The sequence below is a fragment of the Lissotriton helveticus genome, chromosome 11 (genome assembly GCF_964261635.1).
Source record: "Lissotriton helveticus chromosome 11, aLisHel1.1, whole genome shotgun sequence".
In the NCBI taxonomy this organism is placed as follows: domain Eukaryota; kingdom Metazoa; phylum Chordata; class Amphibia; order Caudata; family Salamandridae; genus Lissotriton; species Lissotriton helveticus.
Window position 1 is genome coordinate 249862533 of NC_136072.1, and position 21939 is coordinate 249884471.

Genomic DNA, 21939 nt, shown 5'->3' on the forward strand with positions numbered 1-21939 from the left:
TTTCAGCCCGACGCGTTTCGTGTCCAAAGCACTTCCTCATGGGCACTGGGCTGGTGTTCTCACAAACTACGGCAGTTTCCTAGCACCACTTATTCATCATGTCCCGCCCCTTTACAGGGCGTGGCCACGCTGTGGCCTCTTGGTCGATGTAGTGCCTTCGTTTTACTACAGTGAGTCGCCGTGCTTGCACGGATATATCACTCAATGAACTCCAAGTGGGTAGCAACAAACAAAACGTTGCCGGAGCTTGCCGCTTACATCCTCCAATGCAATCACCTGTTCCCGATGCTGTCACGTCAAGTGGCGTCACAGCGGGTTTGCACAAAGTACAAATGGGCTTTTCTCCGCGGCTCAGGCTATGCCGCAATCCATCCACAAGAGTTGCCTGCAGTAGGAGAAAGCCACGCCACAAGTGAGTAGATCTTTGCCAATATTTATTGCAGGAAGGCAAAAACAAGCAACATCATGTCTTGCAAAAAATCAAAGTCCAGCCTTTCAGCCCGACGCGTTTTGTGTCCAAAGCACTTCCTCAAGGGCACTGGGCTGGTGTTCTCTCAAACTACGGCAGTTTCCCAGCACCACTTATTCATCATGTCCCGCCACTTTACAGGGCGTGGCCACGCTGTGGCCTCTTGGTCGATGTAGTGCCTTCGTTTTACTACAGTGAGTCGCCGTGCTTGCACCAATATATCACTCAACGAACTCCAAGTGGGTAGCAACAAACAAAACGTTGCCGGAGCTTGCCGCTTACATCCTCCAATGCAATCACCTGTTCCCGATGCTGTCACGTCGAGTGGCCTCAGAGCGGGTTTGCACAAAGTACAAATGGGCTTTTCTCCGCGGCTCAGGCTATGCCGCAATCCATCCACAAGAGTTGCCTGCAGTAGGAGAAAGCCACGTCACAAGTGAGTAGATCTTTGCCAATATTTATTGCAGGAAGGCAAAAACAAGCAACATCATGTCTTGCAAAAAATCAAAGTCCAGCCTTTCAGCCCGACGCGTTTCGTGTCCAAAGCACTTCCTCATGGGCACTGGGCTGGTGTTCTCACAAACTACGGCAGTTTCCCAGCACCACTTATTCATCATGTCCCGCCCCTTTACAGGGCGTGGCCACGCTGTGGCCTCTTGGTCGATGTAGTGCCTTCGTTTTACTACAGTAAGTCGCCGTGCTTGCACCAATATATCACTCAATGAACTCCAAGTGGGTAGCAACAAACAAAACGTTGCCGGAGCTTGCCGCTTACATCCTCCAATGCAATCACCTGTTCCCGATGCTGTCACATCGAGTGGCCTCACAGCGGGTTTGCACAAAGTACAAATGGGCTTTTCTCCGCGGCTCAGGCTATGCCGCAATCCATCCACAAGAGTTGCCTGCAGTAGGAGAAAGCCACGCCACAAGTGAGTAGATCTTTGCCAATATTTATTGCAGGAAGGCAAAAACAAGCAACATCATGTCTTGCAAAAAATCAAAGTCCAGCCTTTCAGCCTGACGCGTTTCTTGTCCAAAGCACTTCCTCATCGGCACTGGGCTGGTGTTCTCACAAACTACGGCAGTTTCCCAGCACCACTTATTCATCATGTCCCGCCCCTTTACAGGGTGTGGCCACGCTGTGGCCTCTTGGTCGATGTAGTGCCTTCGTTTTACTACAGTGAGTCGCCGTGCTTGCACCAATATATCACTCAATGAATTCCAAGTGGGTAGCAACAAACAAAACGTTGCCGGAGCTTGCCGCTTACATCCTCCAATGCAATCACCTGTTCCCGATGCTGTCACGTCGAGTGGCGTCACAGCGGGTTTGCACAAAGTACAAATGGGCTTTTCTCCGCGTCTCAGGCTATACCGCAATCCATCCACAAGGGTTGCCTGCAGTACGAGAAAGCCACGCCACAAGTGAGTAGATCTTTGCCAATATTTATTGCAGGAAGACAAAAACAAGCAACATCATGTCTTGCAAAAAATCAAAGTCCAGCCTTTCAGCCCGACGCGTTTCGTGTCCAAAGCACTTCCTCATGGGCACTGGGCTGGTGTTCTCACAAACTACGGCAGTTTCCCAGCACCACTTATTCATCATGTCCCGCCCCTTTACAGGGCGTGGCCACGCTGTGGCCTCTTGGTCGATGTAGTGCCTTCGTTTTACTACAGTGAGTCGCTGTGCTTGCACCAATATATCACTCAATGAACTCCAAGTGGGTAGCCACAAACAAAACGTTGCCGGAGCTTGCTGCTTACATCCTCCAATGCAATCACCTGTTCCCGATGCTGTCACGTCAAGTGGCGTCACAGCGGGTTTGCACAAAGTACAAATGGGCTTTTCTCTGCGGCTCAGGCTATGCCGCAATCCATCCACAAGAGTTGCCTGCAGTAGGAGAAAGCCACGCCACAAGTGAGTAGATCTTTGCCAATATTTATTGCAGGAAGGCAAAAACAAGCAACATCATGTCTTGCAAAAAATCAAAGTCCAGCCTTTCAGCCCGACGCTTTTCGTGTCCAAAGCACTTCCTCATGGGCACTGGGCTGGTGTTCTCACAAACTACGGCAGTTTCCCAGCACCACTTATTCATCATGTCCCGCCCATTTACAGGGCGTGGCCACGCTGTGGCCTCTTGGTCGATGTAGTGCCTTCGTTTTACTACAGTGAGTCGCCGTGCTTGCACCAATATATCACTCAATGAACTCCAAGTGGGTAGCAACAAACAAAACGTTGCCGGAGCTTGCTGCTTACATCCTCCAATGCAATCACCTGTTCCCGATGCTGTCACGTCGAGTGGCGTCACAGCGGGTTTGCACAAAGTACAAATGGGCTTTACTCCGCGGCTCAGGCTATGCCGCAATCCATCCACAAGAGTTGCCTGCAGTAGGAGAAAGCCACGCCACAAGTGAGTAGATCTTTGCCAATATTTATTGCAGGAAGGCAAAAACAAGCAACATCATGTCTTGCAAAAAATCAAAGTCCAGCCTTTCAGACCGACGCGTTTCGTGTCCAAAGCACTTCCTCATGGGCACTGGGCTGGTGTTCTTACAAACTACGGCAGTTTCCCAGCACCACTTATTCATCATGTCCCGCCCCTTTACAGGGCGTGGCCACGCTGTGGCCTCTTGGTCGATGTAGTGCCTTCGTTTTACTACAGTGAGTCGCCATGCTTGCACCAATATATCACTCAATGAACTCCAAGTGGGTAGCAACAAACAAAACGTTGCCGGAGCTTGCCACTTACATCCTCCAATGCAATCACCTGTTCCCGATGCTGTCACGTCGAGTGGCGTCACAGCGGGTTTGCACAAAGTACAAATGGGCTTTTCTCCGCGGCTCAGGCTATGCCGCAATCCATCCACAAGAGTTGCCTGCAGTAGGAGAAAGCCACGCGACAAGTGAGTAGATCTTTGCCAATATTTATTGCAGGAAGGCAAAAACAAGCAACATCATGTCTTGCAAAAAATCAAAGTCCAGCCTTTCAGCCCGACGCGTTTCGTGTCCAAAGCACTTCCTCATGGGCACTGGGCTGGTGTTCTCACAAACTACGGCAGTTTCCCAGCACCACTTATTCATCAAGTCCCGCCCCTTTACAGGGCGTGGCCACGCTGTAGCCTCTTGGTCGATGTAGTGCCTTCGTTTTACTACAGTGAGTCACCGTGCTTGCACTAATATATCACTCAATGAATTCCAAGTGGGTAGCAACAAACAAAACGTTGCCGGAGCTTGCCGCTTACATCCTCCAATGCAATCACCTGTTCCCGATGCTGTCACGTCGAGTGGCGTCACAGCGGGTTTGCACAAAGTACAAATGGGCTTTTCTCCGCGTCTCAGGCTATGCCGCAATCCATCCACAAGAGTTGCCTGCAGTAGGAGAAAGCCACGCCACAAGTGAGTAGATCTTTGCCAATATTTATTGCAGGAAGGCAAAAACAAGCAACATCATGTCTTGCAAAAAATCAAAGTCCAGCCTTTCAGCCCGACGCGTTTTGTGTCCAAAGCACTTCCTCAAGGGCACTGGGCTGGTGTTCTCACAAACTACGGCAGTTTCCCAGCACCACTTATTCATCATGTCCCGCCCCTTTACAGGGCGTGGCCACGCTGTGGCCTCTTGGTCGATGTAGTGCCTTCGTTTTACTACAGTGAGTCGCCGTGCTTGCACCAATATATCACTCAACGAACTCCAAGTGGGTAGCAACAAACAAAACGTTGCCGGAGCTTGCCGCTTACATCCTCCAATGCAATCACCTGTTCCCGATGCTGTCACGTCGAGTGGCCTCAGAGCGGGTTTGCACAAAGTACAAATGGGCTTTTCTCCGCGGCTCAGGCTATGCCGCAATCCATCCACAAGAGTTGCCTGCAGTAGGAGAAAGCCACGTCACAAGTGAGTAGATCTTTGCCAATATTTATTGCAGGAAGACAAAAACAAGCAACATCATGTCTTGCAAAAAATCAAAGTCCAGCCTTTCAGCCCGACGCGTTTCGTGTCCAAAGCACTTCCTCATGGGCACTGGGCTGGTGTTCTCACAAACTACGGCAGTTTCCCAGCACCACTTATTCATCATGTCCCGCCCCTTTACAGGGCGTGGCCACGCTGTGGCCTCTTGGTCGATGTAGTGCCTTTGTTTTACTACAGTGAGTCGCTGTGCTTGCACCAATATATCACTCAATGAACTCCAAGTGGGTAGCCACAAACAAAACGTTGCCGGAGCTTGCTGCTTACATCCTCCAATGCAATCACCTGTTCCCGATGCTGTCACGTCGAGTGGCGTCACAGCGGGTTTGCACAAAGTACAAATGGGCTTTTCTCCGCGGCTCAGGCTATGCCGCAATCCATCCACAAGAGTTGCCTGCAGTAGGAGAAAGCCACGCCACAAGTGAGTAGATCTTTGCCAATATTTATTGCAGGAAGGCAAAAACAAGCAACATCATGTCTTGCAAAAAATCAAAGTCCAGCCTTTCAGACCGACGCGTTTCGTGTCCAAAGCACTTCCTCATGGGCACTGGGCTGGTGTTCTCACAAACTACGGCAGTTTCCCAGCACCACTTATTCATCATGTCCCGCCCCTTTACAGGGCGTGGCCACGCTGTGGCCTCTTGGTCGATGTAGTGCCTTCGTTTTACTACAGTGAGTCGCCGTGCTTGCACCAATATATCACTCAATGAACTCCAAATGGGTAGCAACAAACAAAACGTTGCCGGAGCTTGCCGCTTACATCCTCCAATGCAATCACATGTTCCCGATGCTGTCACGTCGAGTGGCGTCACAGCGGGTTTGCACAAAGTACAAATGGGCTTTTCTCCGCGGCTCAGGCTATGCCGCAATCCATCCACAAGAGTTGCCTGCAGTAGGAGAAAGCCACGCGACAAGTGAGTAGATCTTTGCCAATATTTATTGCAGGAAGGCAAAAACAAGCAACATCATGTCTTGCAAAAAATCAAAGTCCAGCCTTTCAGCCCGACGCGTTTCGTGTCCAAAGCACTTCCTAATGGGCACTGGGCTGGTGTTCTCACAAACTACGGCAGTTTCCCAGCACCACTTATTCATCATGTCCCGCCCCTTTACAGGGCGTGGCCACGCTGTAGCCTCTTGGTCGATGTAGTGCCTTCGTTTTACTACAGTGAGTCACCGTGCTTGCACCAATATATCACTCAATGAATTCCAAGTGGGTAGCAACAAACAAAACGTTGCCGGAGCTTGCCGCTTACATCCTCCAATGCAATCACCTGTTCCCGATGCTGTCACGTCGAGTGGCGTCACAGCGGGTTTGCACAAAGTACAAATGGGCTTTTCTCCGCGTCTCAGGCTATACCGCAATCCATCCACAAGAGTTGCCTGCAGTACGAGAAAGCCACGCCACAAGTGAGTAGATCTTTGCCAATATTTATTGCAGGAAGACAAAAACAAGCAACATCATGTCTTGCAAAAAATCAAAGTCCAGCCTTTCAGCCCGACGCGTTTCGTGTCCAAAGCACTTCCTCATGGGCACTGGGCTGGTGTTCTCACAAACTACGGCAGTTTCCCAGCACCACTTATTCATCATGTCCCGCTCCTTTACAGGGCGTGGCCACGCTGTGGCCTCTTGGTCGATGTAGTGCCTTCGTTTTACTATAGTGAGTCGCCGTGCTTGCACCAATATATCACTCAATGAATTCCAAGTGGGTAGCAACAAACAAAACGTTGCCGGAGCTTGCCGCTTACATCCTCCAATGCAATCACCTGTTCCCGATGCTGTCACGTCGAGTGGCGTCACAGCGGGTTTGCACAAAGTACAAATGGGCTTTTCTCCGCGGCTCAGGCTATGCCGCAATCCATCCACAAGAGTTGCCTGCAGTAGGAGAAAGCCACGCGACAAGTGAGTAGATCTTTGCCAATATTTATTGCAGGAAGGCAAAAACAAGCAACATCATGTCTTGCAAAAAATCAAAGTCCAGCCTTTCAGCCCGACGCGTTTCGTGTCCAAAGCACTTCCTAATGGGCACTGGGCTGGTGTTCTCACAAACTACGGCAGTTTCCCAGCACCACTTATTCATCATGTCCCGCCCCTTTACAGGGCGTGGCCACGCTGTAGCCTCTTGGTCGATGTAGTGCCTTCGTTTTACTACAGTGAGTCACCGTGCTTGCACCAATATATCACTCAATGAATTCCAAGTGGGTAGCAACAAACAAAACGTTGCCGGAGCTTGCCGCTTACATCCTCCAATGCAATCACCTGTTCCCGATGCTGTCACGTCGAGTGGCGTCACAGCGGGTTTGCACAAAGTACAAATGGGCTTTTCTCCGCGTCTCAGGCTATACCGCAATCCATCCACAAGAGTTGCCTGCAGTACGAGAAAGCCACGCCACAAGTGAGTAGATCTTTGCCAATATTTATTGCAGGAAGACAAAAACAAGCAACATCATGTCTTGCAAAAAATCAAAGTCCAGCCTTTCAGCCCGACGCGTTTCGTGTCCAAAGCACTTCCTCATGGGCACTGGGCTGGTGTTCTCACAAACTACGGCAGTTTCCCAGCACCACTTATTCATCATGTCCCGCTCCTTTACAGGGCGTGGCCACGCTGTGGCCTCTTGGTCGATGTAGTGCCTTCGTTTTACTATAGTGAGTCGCCGTGCTTGCACCAATATATCACTCAATGAATTCCAAGTGGGTAGCAACAAACAAAACGTTGCCGGAGCTTGCCGCTTACATCCTCCAATGCAATCACCTGTTCCCAATGCTGTCACGTCGAGTGGCGTCACAGCGGGTTTGCACAAAGTACAAATGGGCTTTTCTCTCCGTCTCAGGCTATACCGCAATCCATCCACAAGAGTTGCCTGCAGTACGAGAAAGCCACGCCACAAGTGAGTAGATCTTTGCCAATATTTATTGCAGGAAGGCAAAAACAAGCAACATCATGTCCTGCAAAAAATCAAAGTCCAGCCTTTCAGCCCGACGCGTTTCATGTCCAAAGCACTTCCTCATGGGCACTGGGCTGGTGTTCTCACAAACTACGGCAGTTTCCCAGCACCACTTATTCATCATGTCCCGCCCCTTTACAGGGCGTGGCCACGCTGTGGCCTCTTGGTCGATGTAGTGCCTTCGTTTTACTACAGTGAGTCGCTGTGCTTGCACCAATATATCACTCAATAAACTCCAAGTGGGTAGCCACAAACAAAACGTTGCCGGAGCGTGCCGCTTACATCCTCCAATGCAATCACCTGTTCCCGATGCTGTCACGTCGAGTAGCGTCACAGCGGGTTTGCACAAAGTACAAATGGGCTTTTCTCCGCGGCTCAGGCTATGCCGCAATCCATCCAAAAGAGTTGCCTGCAGTAGGAGAAAGCCACGCCACAAGTGAGTAGATCTTTGCCAATATTTATTGCAGGAAGGCAAAAACAAGCAACATCATGTCTTGCAAAAAATCAAAGTCCAGCCTTTCAGCCCGACGCTTTTCGTGTCCAAAGCACTTCCTCATGGGCACTGGGCTGGTGTTCTCACAAACTACGGCAGTTTCCCAGCACCACTTATTCATCATGTCCCGCCCATTTACAGGGCGTGGCCACGCTGTGGCCTCTTGGTCGATGTAGTGCCTTCGTTTTACTACAGTGAGTCGCCGTGCTTGCACCAATATATCACTCAATGAACTCCAAGTGGGTAGCAACAAACAAAACGTTGCCGGAGCTTGCTGCTTACATCCTCCAATGCAATCACCTGTTCCCGATGCTGTCACGTCGAGTGGCGTCACAGCGGGTTTGCACAAAGTACAAATGGGCTTTACTCCGCGGCTCAGGCTATGCCGCAATCCATCCACAAGAGTTGCCTGCAGTAGGAGAAAGCCACGCCACAAGTGAGTAGATCTTTGCCAATATTTATTGCAGGAAGGCAAAAACAAGCAACATCATGTCTTGTAAAAAATCAAAGTCCAGCCTTTCAGCCCGACGCGTTTTGTGTCCAAAGCACTTCCTCATGGGCACTCGGCTGGTGTTCTCACAAACTACGGCAGTTTCCCAGCACCACTTATTCATCATGTCCCGCCCCTTTACAGGGCGTGGCCTTGCTGTGGCCTCTTGGTCGATGTAGTGCCTTCGTTTTACTACAGTGAGTCGCTGTGCTTGCACCAATATATCACTCAATGAACTCCAAGTGGGTAGCAACAAACAAAACGTTGCCTGAGCTTGCCGCTTACATCCTCCAATGCAATCACCTGTTCCCGATGCTGTCACGTCGAGTGGCGTCACAGCGGGTTTGCACAAAGTACAAATGGGCTTTTCTCCGCAGCTCAGGCTATGCCGCAATCCATCCACAAGAGTTGCCTGCAGTAGGAGAAAGCCACGCCACAAGTGAGTAGATCTTTGCCAATATTTATTGCAGGAAGTGAAAAACAAGCAACATCATGTCTTGCAAAATATCAAAGTCCAGCCTTTCAGCCCGACGCATTTCGTGTCCAAAGCCCTTCCTCATGGGCACTGGGCTGGTGTTTTCACAAACTACGGCAGTTTCCCAGCACCACTTATTCATCATGTCCCGCCCCTTTACAGGGCGTGGCCACGCTGTGGCCTCTTGGTGGATGTAGTGCCTTCGTTTTACTACAGTGAGTTGCCGTGCTTGCACCAATATATCACTCAATGAACTCCAAGTGGGTAGCAACAAACAAAACGTTGCCGGAGCTTGCCGCTTACATCCTCCAATGCAATCACCTGTTCCCGATGCTGTCACGTCGAGTGGCGTCACAGCGGGTTTGCACAAAGTACAAATGGGCTTTTCTCCGCGGCTCAGGCTATGCCGCAATCCATCCACAAGAGTTGCCTGCAGTAGGAGAAAGCCACGCCACAAGTGAGTAGATCTTTGCCAATATTTATTGCAGGAAGACAAAAACAAGCAACATCATGTCTTGCAAAAAATCAAAGTCCAGCCTTTCAGCCCGACGCGTTTCGTGTCCAAAGCACTTCCTCATGGGCACTGGGCTGCTGTTCTCACAAACTACGGCAGTTTCCCAGCACCACTTATTCATCATGTCCCGCCCCTTTACAGGGCGTGGCCACGCTGTGCCCTCTTGGTCGATGTAGTGCCTTCGTTTTACTACAGTGAGTCGCCGTGCTTGCACCAATATATCACTCAATGAACTCCAAGTGGGTAGCAACAAACAAAACGTTGCCGGAGCTTGCCGCTTACATCCTCCAATGCAATCACCTGTTCCCGATGCTGTCACATCAAGTGGCGTCACAGCGGGTTTGCACAAAGTACAAATGGGCTTTTCTCCGCGGCTCAGGCTATGCCGCAATCCATCCACAAGAGTTGCCTGCAGTAGGAGAAAGCCACGCCACAAGTGAGTAGATCTTTGCCAATATTTATTGCAGGAAGGCAAAAACAAGCAACATCATGTCTTGCAAAAAATCAAAGTCCAGCCTTTCAGCCCGACGCGTTTTGTGTCCAAAGCACTTCCTCAAGGGCACTGGGCTGGTGTTCTCACAAACTACGGCAGTTTCCCAGCACCACTTATTCATCATGTCCCGCCACTTTACAGGGCGTGGCCACGCTGTGGCCTCTTGGTCGATGTAGTGCCTTCGTTTTACTACAGTGAGTCGCCGTGCTTGCACCAATATATCACTCAACGAACTCCAAGTGGGTAGCAACAAACAAAACGTTGCCGGAGCTTGCCGCTTACATCCTCCAATGCAATCACCTGTTCCCGATGCTGTCACGTCGAGTGGCCTCAGAGCGGGTTTGCACAAAGTACAAATGGGCTTTTCTCCGCGGCTCAGGCTATGCCGCAATCCATCCACAAGAGTTGCCTGCAGAAGGAGAAAGCCACGTCACAAGTGAGTAGATCTTTGCCAATATTTATTGCAGGAAGGCAAAAACAAGCAACATCATGTCTTGCAAAAAATCAAAGTCCAGCCTTTCAGCCCGACGCGTTTTGTGTCCAAAGCACTTCCTCATGGGCACTGGGCTGGTGTTCTCACAAACTACGGCAGTTTCCCAGCACCACTTATTCATCATGTCCCGCCCCTTTACAGGGCGTGGCCACGCTGTGGCCTCTTGGTCGATGTAGTGCCTTCGTTTTACTACAGTAAGTCGCCGTGCTTGCACCAATATATCACTCAATGAACTCCAAGTGGGTAGCAACAAACAAAACGTTGCCGGAGCTTGCCGCTTACATCCTCCAATGCAATCACCTGTTCCCGATGCTGTCACATCGAGTGGCCTCACAGCGATTTTGCACAAAGTACAAATGGGCTTTTCTCCGCGGCTCAGGCTATGCCGCAATCCATCCACAAGAGTTGCCTGCAGTAGGAGAAAGCCACGCCACAAGTAAGTAGATCTTTGCCAATATTTATTGCAGGAAGGCAAAAACAAGCAACATCATGTCTTGCAAAAAATCAAAGTCCAGCCTTTCAGCCTGACGCGTTTCTTGTCCAAAGCACTTCCTCATCGGCACTGGGCTGGTGTTCTCACAAACTACGGCAGTTTCCCAGCACCACTTATTCATCATGTCCCGCCCCTTTACAGGGTGTGGCCACGCTGTGGCCTCTTGGTCGATGTAGTGCCTTCGTTTTACTACAGTGAGTCGCCGTGCTTGCACCAATATATCACTCAATGAATTCCAAGTGGGTAGCAACAAACAAAACGTTGCCGGAGCTTGCCGCTTACATCCTCCAATGCAATCACCTGTTCCCGATGCTGTCACGTCGAGTGGCGTCACAGCGGGTTTGCACAAAGTACAAATGGGCTTTTCTCCGCGTCTCAGGCTATACCGCAATCCATCCACAAGGGTTGCCTGCAGTACAAGAAAGCCACGCCACAAGTGAGTAGATCTTTGCCAATATTTATTGCAGGAAGACAAAAACAAGCAACATCATGTCTTGCAAAAAAGTCAAAGTCCAGCCTTTCAGCCCGACGCGTTTCGTGTCCAAAGCACTTCCTCATGGGCATTGGGCTGGTGTTCTCACAAACTACGGCAGTTTCCCAGCACCACTTATTCATCATGTCCCGCCCCTTTACAGGGCGTGGCCACGCTGTGGCCTCTTGGTCGATGTAGTGCCTTCGTTTTACTACAGTGAGTCGCTGTGCTTGCACCAATATATCACTCAATGAACTCCAAGTGGGTAGCCACAAACAAAACGTTGCCGGAGCTTGCTGCTTACATCCTCCAATGCAATCACCTGTTCCCGATGCTGTCACGTCGAGTGGCGTCACAGCGGGTTTGCACAAAGTACAAATGGGCTTTTCTCCGCGGCTCAGGCTATGCCGCAATCCATCCACAAGAGTTGCCTGCAGTAGGAGAAAGCCACGCCACAAGTGAGTAGATCTTTGCCAATATTTATTGCAGGAAGGCAAAAACAAGCAACATCATGTCTTGCAAAAAATCAAAGTCCAGCCTTTCAGCCCGACGCGTTTCGTGTCCAAAGCACTTCCTCATGGGCACTGGGCTGGTGTTCTCACAAACTACGGCAGTTTCCCAGCACCACTTATTCATCATGTCCCGCCCCTTTACAGGGCGTGGCCACGCTGTGGCCTCTTGGTCGATGTAGTGCCTTCATTTTACTACAGTGAGTCACCGTGCTTGCACCAATATATCACTCAATGAATTCCAAGTGGGTAGCAACAAACAAAACGTTGCCGGATCTTGCCGCTTGCATCCTCCAATGCAATCACCTGTTCCCGATGCTGTCACGTCGAGTGGCGTCACAGCGGGTTTGCACAAAGTACAAATGGGCTTTTCTCCGCGTCTCAGGCTATACCGCAATCCATCCACAAGAGTTGCCTGCAGTACGAGAAAGCCACGCCACAAGTGAGTAGATCTTTGCCAATATTTATTGCAGGAAGACAAAAACAAGCAACATCATGTCTTGCAAAAAATCAAAGTCCAGCCTTTCAGCCCGACGCGTTTCGTGTCCAAAGCACTTCCTCATGGGCACTGGGCTGGTGTTCTCACAAACTACGGCAGTTTCCCAGCACCACTTATTCATCATGTCCCGCTCCTTTACAGGGCGTGGCCACGCTGTGGCCCCTTGGTCGATGTAGTGCCTTCGTTTTACTATAGTGAGTCGCCGTGCTTGCACCAATATATCACTCAATGAATTCCAAGTGGGTAGCAACAAACAAAACGTTGCCGGAGCTTGCCGCTTACATCCTCCAATGCAATCACCTGTTCCCAATGCTGTCACGTCGAGTGGCGTCACAGCGGGTTTGCACAAAGTACAAATGGGCTTTTCTCTCCGTCTCAGGCTATACCGCAATCCATCCACAAGAGTTGCCTGCAGTACGAGAAAGCCACACCACAAGTGAGTAGATCTTTGCCAATATTTATTGCAGGAAGGCAAAAACAAGCAACATCATGTCCTGCAAAAAATCAAAGTCCAGCCTTTCAGCCCGACGCGTTTCGTGTCCAAAGCACTTCCTCATGGGCACTGGGCTGGTGTTCTCACAAACTACGGCAGTTTCCCAGCACCACTTATTCATCATGTCCCGCCCCTTTACAGGGCGTGGCCACGCTGTGGCCTCTTGGTCGATGTAGTGCCTTCGTTTTACTACAGTGAGTCGCTGTGCTTGCACCAATATATCACTCAATAAACTCCAAGTGGGTAGCCACAAACAAAACGTTGCCGGAGCTTGCCACTTACATCCTCCAATGCAATCACCTGTTCCCGATGCTGTCACGTCGAGTAGCGTCACAGCGGGTTTGCACAAAGTACAAATGGGCTTTTCTCCGCGGCTCAGGCTATGCCGCAATCCATCCACAAGAGTTGCCTGCAGTAGGAGAAAGCCACGCCACAAGTGAGTAGATCTTTGCCAATATTTATTGCAGGAAGGCAAAAACAAGCAACATCATGTCTTGCAAAAAATCAAAGTCCAGCCTTTCAGCCCGACGCTTTTCGTGTCCAAAGCACTTCCTCATGGGCACTGGGCTGGTGTTCTCACAAACTACGGCAGTTTCCCAGCACCACTTATTCATCATGTCCCGCCCCTTTACAGGGCGTGGCCACGCTGTGGCCTCTTGGTCGATGTAGTGCCTTCGTTTTACTACAGTGAGTCGCCGTGCTTGCACCAATATATCACTCAATGAACTCCAAGTGGGTAGCAACAAACAAAACGTTGCCGGAGCTTGCCGCTTACATCCTCCAATGCAATCACCTGTTCCCGATGCTGTCACGTCGAGTGGCGTCACAGCGGGTTTGCACAAAGTACAAATGGGCTTTACTCCGCGGCTCAGGCTATGCCGCAATCCATCCACAAGAGTTGCCTGCAGTAGGAGAAAGCCACGCCACAAGTGAGTAGATCTTTGCCAATATTTATTGCAGGAAGGCAAAAACAAGCAACATCATGTCTTGCAAAAAATCAAAGTCCAGCCTTTCAGCCCGACGCGTTTTGTGTCCAAAGCACTTCCTCACGGGCACTCGGCTGGTGTTCTCACAAACTACGGCAGTTTCCCAGCACCACTTATTCATCATGTCCCGCCCCTTTACAGGGCGTGGCCACGCTGTGGCCTCTTGGTGGATGTAGTGCCTTCGTTTTACTACAGTGAGTTGCCGTGCTTGCACCAATATATCACTCAATGAACTCCAAGTGGGTAGCAACAAACAAAACGTTGCCGGAGCTTGCCGCTTACATCCTCCAATGCAATCACCTGTTCCCGATGCTGTCACGTCGAGTGGCGTCACAGCGGGTTTGCACAAAGTACAAATGGGCTTTTCTCCGCGGCTCAGGCTATGCCGCAATCCATCCACAAGAGTTGCCTGCAGTAGGAGAAAGCCACGCCACAAGTGAGTAGATCTTTGCCAATATTTATTGCAGGAAGACAAAAACAAGCAACATCATGTCTTGCAAAAAATCAAAGTCCAGCCTTTCAGCCCGACGCGTTTCGTGTCCAAAGCACTTCCTCATGGGCACTGGGCTGCTGTTCTCACAAACTACGGCAGTTTCCCAGCACCACTTATTCATCATGTCCCGCCCCTTTACAGGGCGTGGCCACGCTGTGCCCTCTTGGTCGATGTAGTGCCTTCGTTTTACTACAGTGAGTCGCCGTGCTTGCACCAATATATCACTCAATGAACTCCAAGTGGGTAGCAACAAACAAAACGTTGCCGGAGCTTGCCGCTTACATCCTCCAATGCAATCACCTGTTCCCGATGCTGTCACATCAAGTGGCGTCACAGCGGGTTTGCACAAAGTACAAATGGGCTTTTCTCCGCGGCTCAGGCTATGCCGCAATCCATCCACAAGAGTTGCCTGCAGTAGGAGAAAGCCACGCCACAAGTGAGTAGATCTTTGCCAATATTTATTGCAGGAAGGCAAAAACAAGCAACATCATGTCTTGCAAAAAATCAAAGTCCAGCCTTTCAGCCCGACGCGTTTTGTGTCCAAAGCACTTCCTCAAGGGCACTGGGCTGGTGTTCTCACAAACTACGGCAGTTTCCCAGCACCACTTATTCATCATGTCCCGCCACTTTACAGGGCGTGGCCACGCTGTGGCCTCTTGGTCGATGTAGTGCCTTCGTTTTACTACAGTGAGTCGCCGTGCTTGCACCAATATATCACTCAACGAACTCCAAGTGGGTAGCAACAAACAAAACGTTGCCGGAGCTTGCCGCTTACATCCTCCAATGCAATCACCTGTTCCCGATGCTGTCACGTCGAGTGGCCTCAGAGCGGGTTTGCACAAAGTACAAATGGGCTTTTCTCCGCGGCTCAGGCTATGCCGCAATCCATCCACAAGAGTTGCCTGCAGAAGGAGAAAGCCACGTCACAAGTGAGTAGATCTTTGCCAATATTTATTGCAGGAAGGCAAAAACAAGCAACATCATGTCTTGCAAAAAATCAAAGTCCAGCCTTTCAGCCCGACGCGTTTTGTGTCCAAAGCACTTCCTCATGGGCACTGGGCTGGTGTTCTCACAAACTACGGCAGTTTCCCAGCACCACTTATTCATCATGTCCCGCCCCTTTACAGGGCGTGGCCACGCTGTGGCCTCTTGGTCGATGTAGTGCCTTCGTTTTACTACAGTAAGTCGCCGTGCTTGCACCAATATATCACTCAATGAACTCCAAGTGGGTAGCAACAAACAAAACGTTGCCGGAGCTTGCCGCTTACATCCTCCAATGCAATCACCTGTTCCCGATGCTGTCACATCGAGTGGCCTCACAGCGATTTTGCACAAAGTACAAATGGGCTTTTCTCCGCGGCTCAGGCTATGCCGCAATCCATCCACAAGAGTTGCCTGCAGTAGGAGAAAGCCACGCCACAAGTAAGTAGATCTTTGCCAATATTTATTGCAGGAAGGCAAAAACAAGCAACATCATGTCTTGCAAAAAATCAAAGTCCAGCCTTTCAGCCTGACGCGTTTCTTGTCCAAAGCACTTCCTCATCGGCACTGGGCTGGTGTTCTCACAAACTACGGCAGTTTCCCAGCACCACTTATTCATCATGTCCCGCCCCTTTACAGGGTGTGGCCACGCTGTGGCCTCTTGGTCGATGTAGTGCCTTCGTTTTACTACAGTGAGTCGCCGTGCTTGCACCAATATATCACTCAATGAATTCCAAGTGGGTAGCAACAAACAAAACGTTGCCGGAGCTTGCCGCTTACATCCTCCAATGCAATCACCTGTTCCCGATGCTGTCACGTCGAGTGGCGTCACAGCGGGTTTGCACAAAGTACAAATGGGCTTTTCTCCGCGTCTCAGGCTATACCGCAATCCATCCACAAGGGTTGCCTGCAGTACAAGAAAGCCACGCCACAAGTGAGTAGATCTTTGCCAATATTTATTGCAGGAAGACAAAAACAAGCAACATCATGTCTTGCAAAAAAGTCAAAGTCCAGCCTTTCAGCCCGACGCGTTTCGTGTCCAAAGCACTTCCTCATGGGCATTGGGCTGGTGTTCTCACAAACTACGGCAGTTTCCCAGCACCACTTATTCATCATGTCCCGCCCCTTTACAGGGCGTGGCCACGCTGTGGCCTCTTGGTCGATGTAGTGCCTTCGTTTTACTACAGTGAGTCGCTGTGCTTGCACCAATATATCACTCAATGAACTCCAAGTGGGTAGCCACAAACAAAACGTTGCCGGAGCTTGCTGCTTACATCCTCCAATGCAATCACCTGTTCCCGATGCTGTCACGTCGAGTGGCGTCACAGCGGGTTTGCACAAAGTACAAATGGGCTTTTCTCCGCGGCTCAGGCTATGCCGCAATCCATCCACAAGAGTTGCCTGCAGTAGGAGAAAGCCACGCCACAAGTGAGTAGATCTTTGCCAATATTTATTGCAGGAAGGCAAAAACAAGCAACATCATGTCTTGCAAAAAATCAAAGTCCAGCCTTTCAGCCCGACGCGTTTCGTGTCCAAAGCACTTCCTCATGGGCACTGGGCTGGTGTTCTCACAAACTACGGCAGTTTCCCAGCACCACTTATTCATCATGTCCCGCCCCTTTACAGGGCGTGGCCACGCTGTGGCCTCTTGGTCGATGTAGTGCCTTCATTTTACTACAGTGAGTCACCGTGCTTGCACCAATATATCACTCAATGAATTCCAAGTGGGTAGCAACAAACAAAACGTTGCCGGATCTTGCCGCTTGCATCCTCCAATGCAATCACCTGTTCCCGATGCTGTCACGTCGAGTGGCGTCACAGCGGGTTTGCACAAAGTACAAATGGGCTTTTCTCCGCGTCTCAGGCTATACCGCAATCCATCCACAAGAGTTGCCTGCAGTACGAGAAAGCCACGCCACAAGTGAGTAGATCTTTGCCAATATTTATTGCAGGAAGACAAAAACAAGCAACATCATGTCTTGCAAAAAATCAAAGTCCAGCCTTTCAGCCCGACGCGTTTCGTGTCCAAAGCACTTCCTCATGGGCACTGGGCTGGTGTTCTCACAAACTACGGCAGTTTCCCAGCACCACTTATTCATCATGTCCCGCTCCTTTACAGGGCGTGGCCACGCTGTGGCCCCTTGGTCGATGTAGTGCCTTCGTTTTACTATAGTGAGTCGCCGTGCTTGCACCAATATATCACTCAATGAATTCCAAGTGGGTAGCAACAAACAAAACGTTGCCGGAGCTTGCCGCTTACATCCTCCAATGCAATCACCTGTTCCCAATGCTGTCACGTCGAGTGGCGTCACAGCGGGTTTGCACAAAGTACAAATGGGCTTTTCTCTCCGTCTCAGGCTATACCGCAATCCATCCACAAGAGTTGCCTGCAGTACGAGAAAGCCACACCACAAGTGAGTAGATCTTTGCCAATATTTATTGCAGGAAGGCAAAAACAAGCAACATCATGTCCTGCAAAAAATCAAAGTCCAGCCTTTCAGCCCGACGCGTTTCGTGTCCAAAGCACTTCCTCATGGGCACTGGGCTGGTGTTCTCACAAACTACGGCAGTTTCCCAGCACCACTTATTCATCATGTCCCGCCCCTTTACAGGGCGTGGCCACGCTGTGGCCTCTTGGTCGATGTAGTGCCTTCGTTTTACTACAGTGAGTCGCTGTGCTTGCACCAATATATCACTCAATAAACTCCAAGTGGGTAGCCACAAACAAAACGTTGCCGGAGCTTGCCACTTACATCCTCCAATGCAATCACCTGTTCCCGATGCTGTCACGTCGAGTAGCGTCACAGCGGGTTTGCACAAAGTACAAATGGGCTTTTCTCCGCGGCTCAGGCTATGCCGCAATCCATCCACAAGAGTTGCCTGCAGTAGGAGAAAGCCACGCCACAAGTGAGTAGATCTTTGCCAATATTTATTGCAGGAAGGCAAAAACAAGCAACATCATGTCTTGCAAAAAATCAAAGTCCAGCCTTTCAGCCCGACGCTTTTCGTGTCCAAAGCACTTCCTCATGGGCACTGGGCTGGTGTTCTCACAAACTACGGCAGTTTCCCAGCACCACTTATTCATCATGTCCCGCCCCTTTACAGGGCGTGGCCACGCTGTGGCCTCTTGGTCGATGTAGTGCCTTCGTTTTACTACAGTGAGTCGCCGTGCTTGCACCAATATATCACTCAATGAACTCCAAGTGGGTAGCAACAAACAAAACGTTGCCGGAGCTTGCCGCTTACATCCTCCAATGCAATCACCTGTTCCCGATGCTGTCACGTCGAGTGGCGTCACAGCGGGTTTGCACAAAGTACAAATGGGCTTTACTCCGCGGCTCAGGCTATGCCGCAATCCATCCACAAGAGTTGCCTGCAGTAGGAGAAAGCCACGCCACAAGTGAGTAGATCTTTGCCAATATTTATTGCAGGAAGGCAAAAACAAGCAACATCATGTCTTGCAAAAAATCAAAGTCCAGCCTTTCAGCCCGACGCGTTTTGTGTCCAAAGCACTTCCTCACGGGCACTCGGCTGGTGTTCTCACAAACTACGGCAGTTTCCCAGCACCACTTATTCATCATGTCCCGCCCCTTTACAGGGCGTGGCCTTGCTGTGGCCTCTTGGTCGATGTAGTGCCTTCGTTTTACTACAGTGAGTCGCTGTGCTTGCACCAATATATCACTCAATGAACTCCAAGTGGGTAGCAACAAACAAAACGTTGCCTGAGCTTGCCGCTTACATCCTCCAATGCAATCACCTGTTCCCGATGCTGTCACGTCGAGTGGCGTCACAGCGGGTTTGCACAAAGTACAAATGGGCTTTTCTCCGCAGCTCAGGCTATGCCGCAATCCATCCACAAGAGTTGCCTGCAGTAGGAGAAAGCCACGCCACAAGTGAGTAGATCTTTGCCAATATTTATTGCAGGAAGGCAAAAACAAGCAACATCATGTCTTGCAAAAAATCAAAGTCCAGCCTTTCAGCCCGACGCGTTTCGTGTCCAAAGCACTTCCTCATGGGCACTGGGCTGGTGTTCTCACAAACTACGGCAGTTTCCCAGCACCACTTATTCATCATGTCCCGCCCCTTTACAGGGCGTGGCCACGCTGTGGCCTCTTGGTCGATGTAGTGCCTTCGTTTTACTACAGTAAGTCGCCGTGCTTGCACCAATATATCACTCAATGAACTCCAAGTGGGTAGCAACAAACAAAACGTTGCCGGAGCTTGCCGCTTACATCCTCCAATGCAATCACCTGTTCCCGATGCTGTCACGTCGAGTGGCGTCACAGCGGATTTGCACGAAGTACAAATGGGCTTTTCTCCGCGTCTCAGGCTATGCCGCAATTCATCCACAAGAGTTGCATGCAGTAGGAGAAAGCCACGCCACAAGTGAGTAGATCTTTGCCAATATTTATTGCAGGAAGTGAAAAACAAGCAACATCATGTCTTGCAAAAAATCAAAGTCCAGCCTTTCAGCCCGATGCATTTCGTGTCCAAAGCACTTCCTCATGGGCACTGGGCTGGTGTTCTCACAAACTACGGCAGTTTTCCAGCACCACTTATTCATCATGTCCCGCCCCTTTACAGGGCGTGGCCACGCTGTGGCCTCTTGGTGGATGTAGTGCCTTCGTTTTACTACAGTGAGTTGCCGTGCTTGCACCAATATATCACTCAATGAACTCCAAGTGGGTAGCAACAAACAAAACGTTGCCGGAGCTTGCCGCTTACATCCTCCAATGCAATCACCTGTTCCCGATGCTGTCACGTCGAGTGGCGTCACAGCGGGTTTGCACAAAGTACAAATGGGCTTTTCTCCGCGGCTCAGGCTATGCCGCAATCCATCCACAAGAGTTGCCTGCAGTAGGAGAAAGCCACGCCACAAGTGAGTAGATCTTTGCCAATATTTATTGCAGGAAGACAAAAACAAGCAACATCATGTCTTGCAAAAAATCAAAGTCCAGCCTTTCAGCCCGACGCGTTTTGTGTCCAAAGCACTTCCTCATGGGCACTGGGCTGGTGTTCTCACAAACTACGGCAGTTTCCCAGCACCACTTATTCATCATGTCCCGCCCCTTTACAGGGCGTGGCCACGCTGTGGCCTCTTGTCGATGTAGTGCCTTCGTTTTACTACAGTGAGTCGCCGTGCTTGCACCAATATATCACTCAATGAACTCCAAGTGGGTAGCAACAAACAAAATGTTGCCGGAGCTTGCCGCTTACATCCTCCAATGCAATCACCTGTTCCCGATGCTGTCACGTCAAGTGGCGTCACAGCGGGTTTGCACAAAGTACAAATGGGCTTTTCTCCGCGGCTCAAGCTATGCCGCAATCCATCCACAAGAGTTGCCTGCAGTAGGAGAAAGCCACGCCACAAGTGAGTAGATCTTTGCCAATATTTATTGCAGGAAGGCAAAAACAAGCAACATCATGTCTTGCAAAAAATCAAAGTCCAGCCTTTCAGCCCGACGCATTTCGTGTCCAAAGCACTTCCTCATGGGCACTGGGCTGGTGTTCTCACAAACTACGGCAGTTTCCCAGCACCACTTATTCATCATGTCCCGCCCCTTTACAGGGCGTGGCCATGCTGTGGCCTCTTGGTCGATGTAGTGCCTTCGTTTTACTATAGTGAGTCGCCGTGCTTGCACCAATATATCACTCAATGAATTCCAAGTGGGTAGCAACAAACAAAACGTTGCCGGAGCTTGCCGCTTACATCCTCCAATGCAATCACCTGTTCCCAATGCTGTCACGTCGAGTGGCGTCACAGCGGGTTTGCACAAAGTACAAATGGGCTTTTCTCTCCGTCTCAGGCTATACCGCAATCCATCCACAAGAGTTGCCTGCAGTACGAGAAAGCCACACCACAAGTGAGTAGATCTTTGCCAATATTTATTGCAGGAAGGCAAAAACAAGCAACATCATGTCCTGCAAAAAATCAAAGTCCAGCCTTTCAGCCCGACGCGTTTCGTGTCCAAAGCACTTCCTCATGGGCACTGGGCTGGTGTTCTCACAAACTACGGCAGTTTCCCAGCACCACTTATTCATCATGTCCCGCCCCTTTACAGGGCGTGGCCACGCTGTGGCCTCTTGGTCGATGTAGTGCCTTCGTTTTACTACAGTGAGTCGCTGTGCTTGCACCAATATATCACTCAATAAACTCCAAGTGGGTAGCCACAAACAAAACGTTGCCGGAGCTTGCCGCTTACATCCTCCAATGCAATCACCTGTTCCCGATGCTGTCACGTCGAGTAGCGTCACAGCGGGTTTGCACAAAGTACAAATGGGCTTTTCTCCGCGGCTCAGGCTATGCCGCAATCCATCCACAAGAGTTGCCTGCAGTAGGAGAAAGCCACGCCACAAGTGAGTAGATCTTTGCCAATATTTATTGCAGGAAGGCAAAAACAAGCAACATCATGTCTTGCAAAAAATCAAAGTCCAGCCTTTCAGCCCGACGCTTTTCGTGTCCAAAGCACTTCCTCATGGGCACTGGGCTGGTGTTCTCACAAACTACGGCAGTTTCCCAGCACCACTTATTCATCATGTCCCGCCCCTTTACAGGGCGTGGCCACGCTGTGGCCTCTTGGTCGATGTAGTGCCTTCGTTTTACTACAGTGAGTCGCCGTGCTTGCACCAATATATCACTCAATGAACTCCAAGTGGGTAGCAACAAACAAAACGTTGCCGGAG